This window comes from Poecilia reticulata, chromosome 2 (genome assembly GCF_904066995.2).
Source record: "Poecilia reticulata chromosome 2, P_reticulata-male-v2, whole genome shotgun sequence".
NCBI lineage: Eukaryota > Metazoa > Chordata > Actinopteri > Cyprinodontiformes > Poeciliidae > Poecilia > Poecilia reticulata.
The window spans coordinates 1308684-1314683 of NC_088831.1; the positions used below are offsets into that span (position 1 = coordinate 1308684).

The 6000-nt window shown below is 37.5% G+C and overlaps 1 long non-coding RNA gene across 1 annotated transcript; it reads left to right on the forward strand.

Moving 5' to 3' along the window:
* Positions 1-3214: 3214 nt before the first annotated feature.
* Positions 3215-4312, forward strand: LOC145554109 (uncharacterized). Its single transcript, XR_014090149.1, has 3 exons — positions 3215-3634; positions 3819-3904; positions 4002-4312. It is a non-coding gene; the product is annotated as an uncharacterized LOC145554109 (long non-coding RNA).
* Positions 4313-6000: the final 1688 nt, after the last annotated feature.

A 6000-nucleotide genomic window follows, 5' to 3' on the forward strand; every position in this document is an offset into this window, starting at 1 on the left:
AGGGGCGGCTAATTTGGCAAAACCCGCAACAAACCGCCGGTAATAACTAGCAAAACCTAAAAAGGATCGTAGTTCAGTTACATGTTGAGGGTGCCTCCACTCAGCCACCACCTCAATCTTTGAAGGGTCTGTAGAAACACCCTCATGGGAGATGACATGACCCAAATATTTGACCTGGGGCTGGAAAAATGAGCATTTCTCCAACTTTGCCTTCAGGCCTTCCTGCTGGAGGCGACCCAAAACAAGCTCCGTATCTCTACTTGACCAACTGGAAGGCATCTCTGGCCCTTTTAAATTTAGAAAAAGTCCCGCAATTTGTTCACAAGATCAAACATCTTTTGTTAAATAAGGTGGAAGCAGACTCTCTGAATTCATGGTGGTTTATGGCTTTCACAGATCAGTGTGAAAAGCTAGAACTTCCTACTGATTGTTTCCCAACAGACAAAGAGCAGATCAGAGATCTTGACAAACCATCTGCTTTAACTACAGTAAAATATATCAATAGGTCAGAATATGTTATAAATTTTAAAACTATAATTGGTATTTCAATCAAATCATGATAAATTCTAAAACTAACTTATTTTAAATTTATTTTCTTAACACTATCCGGCTCTACAGCCATCTGGGCAAAGAGAAACAGATGAATGAACCTCACAGGTAGCTGTGAAATTCTGGTTTCTCTTCTGCTCTGCCAGGAACAAACCTTTAATTCTGTATTTTAATTCAATGAAAAGTTCTCCAGAAACCCAATTTGTTCTTCTGAACTCAGCATCTCCAAAGTTTAGTCCTGATATCAAACCAAAAGCAATAGATAATAAACAGAAAATAATGAAGTACAATTCCTGTTTCTAATTATGAATTAGAAACAAATAAGAATTAAGACATTCATTCACCATAAACCTAAGTATTTTCTAATACTAAACAAATCATTTTCATGTGACTCTAATATAGTCAGAAATAATAAAATTTCAAATACATTCATCATTAACTAAATTAATTCTAAAACAAGATAATAGAATTTTTAGTCAAAACATGTTATTAATAACTAAGAAAAATGTCTTACAAATTAAATGTTAGTGATTTAAAACATTTTATGTTATATTCAGTTTTTTCACCATGTCAGATGTTAGTTTGGAAGACTTCTTATCCTGGTTACGTGAACCGACCAAAGTTCCCCTTCTCAGAGTAATTCAAGTGATTCTTTCCTCCACCTTCCTGCATATGTTAATTTATGACGTCCTGTCTTTAATGATAAGACTCCAGGGGTCTGAGCCGAAATTCTCTTGCAGATCCTCTATTCTCCTTTGTACTTTAAATACTTAACCCAGCAATAGTTCTTCGGGTTTTAAATCACTAACACAAACCTGTTCAAACTTAAGAAATTTGTTCTAAAAGGTTTAAACTATGTTAAACACTCAAAATAATAATTTTTCTCAACACTATCAATCAATCAAGGAAGGTACGTCAGGGTGAAAAGAGCGTAGAAAACATACGCTCGCTCTTCCTCCCTCCTTTCCCCCTGGGAAGAAGACACGTGAAGGGTAAAACTCCCTACATTTATCCCATTATGTGCGCGAGGTGAAGGAGCGTAAGGCGCGCTGAAGTGTATGCGAAGACATCATCAGCGCGCCGCCCCCTCCAGACAGGGTTTTGTGCCACTGTTTGGTCCCAATAATATGATTGGGACCAAATTATGACTTGGTCCCAATCATAATCAGTTCTGATGATGCCACATACATAGCGAGTTCACAACGTCTTAAAATTGTACTCTTTAAAATACAAGTGCTTTCTCGGTTTAATTGTCTTATTGTTTTATTTTTTATAGGTTTCTGCAAAGTTCAGTGAATGGTTCTGTTGTTGATCCTCACTGTTCTTAGGAAAGAGAAATGTCAGTTTGTCTGCAGTAATACTGGAATACTGTAACATTGTATTAAAACATCACAGGATGGAAAATGGGATTTTCGTCAGCTGTTGACACCTTGTTCTGCCGTGCGCATGGAGATTGAGGGCTTTCAGCAAGAGGTTTTAGTCAGTCAAACACTGCCAAAAATGGTCAAAAACACTGTGTGTCCGTGTTCCCCCATTACCCCAGTCCCCCTTCCCCGTGTGCCTAGCAGAGGTTTTTGTATTTAAATGAAGTTGCTGAGTGCCATGCAAATGCAAATCAACTGTTGAGCACCGCCTTTTGACTCTTATTCATTTTGTAGCCAACTCTTTTTTACCTTCTGATCACCATAAAGAAGTATGTTTGGAGAAAGAATATTAAAACAATCTATCTTATCCATTAAAATATATATTACATGTGTGTTAGAGCACTGAAAAACTGGTTGAATTGATGATATAAAAGAAGAATATGCATGAATACATACAATAGACTTTTGTGAAACGTGATCTTACTTTGACATTCCTCCTATCTGAAGATTTATCTTGTGGTGAGAGGAATTGCACAACTTAATCAAAAATAATAATAAAAAACATGTTCCAGAGTGGTAGATTGTTGGCATTTATTTCTTTCAAAATAAATGCCACTAGTGGCAAAAAAAGTGAAGTTCATGCTGTTAGGACAGGAGACAAGATGTTTCTATCCCTGAAATTATGATGCATAGAATCATATATCTAAATCTACACCATGTAAACACAATAAAAACATGCTTTATCTGTGGCATTGTTCATTAAAATGGCACATTTCTAATGTCCATCCATCCATCCATCTTCTTCCACTTATCCGGGGTCGGGTCGCGGGGGCAGCAGCTTCAGGAGGGAGGCCCAGACTTCCCTCTCCCCAGCTACTTCTTCCAGCTCCTCCGGGGGAATCCCAAGGCGTTCCCAGGCCAGCCGAGAGACGTAATCCCTCCAGCGTGTCCTGGGTCTTCCCCGAGGCCTCCTCCCGGTGGGATGTGCCCGGAACACCTCACCAGGGAGGCGTCCAGGAGGCATCCTGACCAGATGCCCGAGCCTCAACTGGCTCCTCTCGACGTGGAGGAGCAGCGGCTCTACTCTGAGTCCCTCCTGGATGGTCGAGCTTCTCACCCTATCTCTAAGGGAGAGCCCAGCCACCCTGAAGAGGAAACCCATTTCGGCCGCTTGTATCCGTGATCTCGTTCTTTCTGTCATGACCCAAAGCTCATGACCATAGATGAGGGTGGGAACGTAGATCAACCGGTAAATCGGTTGAAAAGTTTTGTTAGTTAAGCTTAAATATAAATCACGGATTATGAATCATATTCTGTATAAACTAAAAAGGAGACAGCTCAAAGTAGAATTGAGTAAATAAACATATAATTAATTATAATAAAAATAAAATATACTGTCACGTAACTTTTGAAAAAATAACTTTTAGAATGTATTTTTTTCTGTCAACTTTCATTTAACACTCCAGTCCAGTTGGTGGCAGTAATGAGCTTTCATAGTTGGTCAAGCAGCCGCCATTAAACTCCAGAGGAAGATTTGCACTGGTGCTAATGAGTGCTAACTGCTACACCCAACATGAACGAAAATACCCGTGCGTTGTGTGAAATGGTGGAAAAAGTCCTATTTCATGGAGTTACCTTTTCAGTATCGTTTTGATATTTAGCAATGATCCGGCGGAAAACAACAGATGACACCGCGGCGGTCCAACAAGACCGAACTCACGGTAAGAAAGCTTTAATAAATAACACGTGGAGCGAGGCCAGTTGCTTTGGTTGTTTCTTACAGAAAGCGGTCTGTCGTTTTCTTAATGCCGAAACAAGTGTAGGGTGAGATTTTGTACTGTAATCTCTATGACATGTGATGTTCTGAACTTTTAAAAATACTCGCATCATCTTTGATATTTTCAGACCTGAAAAATGGCCAAGCAGAACCAGCCAGACCTCAGACCACGGTGCCGAGGAGCTCTGAGTCCACCAGGACCAAGAGAAATTCAGTAAGTTATGATTTCACATTTGGTGAATAGTGAACACTCGCATATTTGTAAGGAAAACTGATTATCCGGTTATCTTATTTATTTTGTTATAACGCAGCAAGGCAGAGTGTGGAACGCAGTAAAGATCTACAACATGGCGGACGGATCTGAGGACGAAGTCATGAAGCCGGTATGTATAATTAATCACTGCGTTGATTCCCGACTGTATAATGGCTGGTTGAGAACATCAGGACTACAAGACGGGAAAAGCCGTCAGGTTTACGCTACAGGAGAGACGTTGGGCCTGTCCTGAAGCAGCATAATGTTCATGTTTGGACAAAAAAACACTTCCAGATGGTCCAGAAATGGACAAGCATTTATGTCTTATTTTGTGTGCAAACAGTATAAAAACAAAATGAAATAAATTAAAAAAAAACTTCTGTGTCTCTTTTATGTTCCTCATATATGAACATGTTGATATAAGCAATATCAAATAATCTATTTTAATACAGCATTTATTTTTATATAGATTTTTAAAATACAGCATTAAAAATTTTAATGATTGGGGCGGGATTTATTTATAAAGACATGTCAATGATGAACTGTGATGTCATTTTTTTTTCATCCAATGACTGAGAATCTTCTGCAGCACCTTTGCATATGCTAGGCTATTCTATGCTAAGTAGAGTCGTTAACACCTCTCGCTCCCCCGCACCGCCACTTCCCCCCTCCAAGGATTCCACAATCGACAGATTTCGACTCCCGTGAGTGAAAATGTAGACTGTCGATATCTGTCGCTGACGACTGTGTTCGCGTCAGAATACAGGGTCAAAATATTTAATGTTTATATACTTAGAACACATTCAAAATATATTTTAAATGTAATTTAATCACAAAAATAGTACACTTAAGATATACTAATCAGGCACGTTTATATTACATAAAAAGCTGTAAACTTGAAGCATACAAAGTATAACTTTAGTTGTTCCAATAAAGCACATGATAATACACTTAGTATACTTTAAACGACTAGAGGGAAGGAAGTATTGTACTATATGACACCAGTGATTTTCTACGATTTAATTAGTATTAAAATACACAAAATTAGTTGTTCCAAAATGACATACTTCAAGTATACTGATGATTAGTGTGGATTCAAGTATGCTAAATTTAACATGCTTAGTATATTTATTTTTCACCAGGGACACCTTTGCCGAAATGGTTATTGGTGGTACTATGTTGTGAAACTGCAGTTAAGCTTTTTAATGTAAATAAATAGATCTCCATTTTATTATTTTTTTTACAGCATTCAGCTGAGAAAACCTTCACCTTGTTTACTGGAGATTGTCTATGTCACTCACCACTAGAGGGCAGTATTGTACTATATGACACCATTGATTTTTAATTGACCAGGATGACAGTTTTTATGCATAAGCTCAAAACCAGTGACACACATATATTAGACAAATCTCTATGTTTTCTCGATTTTCAGTTCTTAAAAGTTCTCCTTAGTGTTGATTAATAAGTGGCTTAATAATTTTTCTATACCTCCATAATTTTGTGGACATTTTTCCATATTGCAGTTACAGTGTATTAGAAGGTTACATCAAGCTACAATAGTTTAAATTGGTAATCCTAATTTAGTTATAAAATACATTAAAAAACATGATTGTTCAAAGAACATTCACAGAATAAGTAAAAATACAAATTAATTTGATTAGTTTAAGTTAATTAAAAATAAAGTGGAAAAATTGGTAGTGTAATTTCCATTTAATATGAAGACAATGATTGATAACGCAACAACTCGGAGAAAAAAAAACTCATGCTTTATTGAACACTAGAGAAAAAAGATGGGTCTTCAAAAAGATTTCAAAGAGCCCAGTGAAGGAACCTGCCTAACATGAATACCCGTTCTAAAACTTAGGTCCTGATACCACAAAAGTCCAGTCACCTTTGAACTTCAGCCTCATCTCTGTAGAGCAGCTGGTCAGCTGAACTTAGAGGATGTGAAGAGTGCAAGTCTGAGACAGAGTGGAGCGAGGCCATTAAAACATTCACAAGCATTCACAAATTTTTATATTCTTCTTATAAGAATATAGAAATCAATTCTGTAGCAC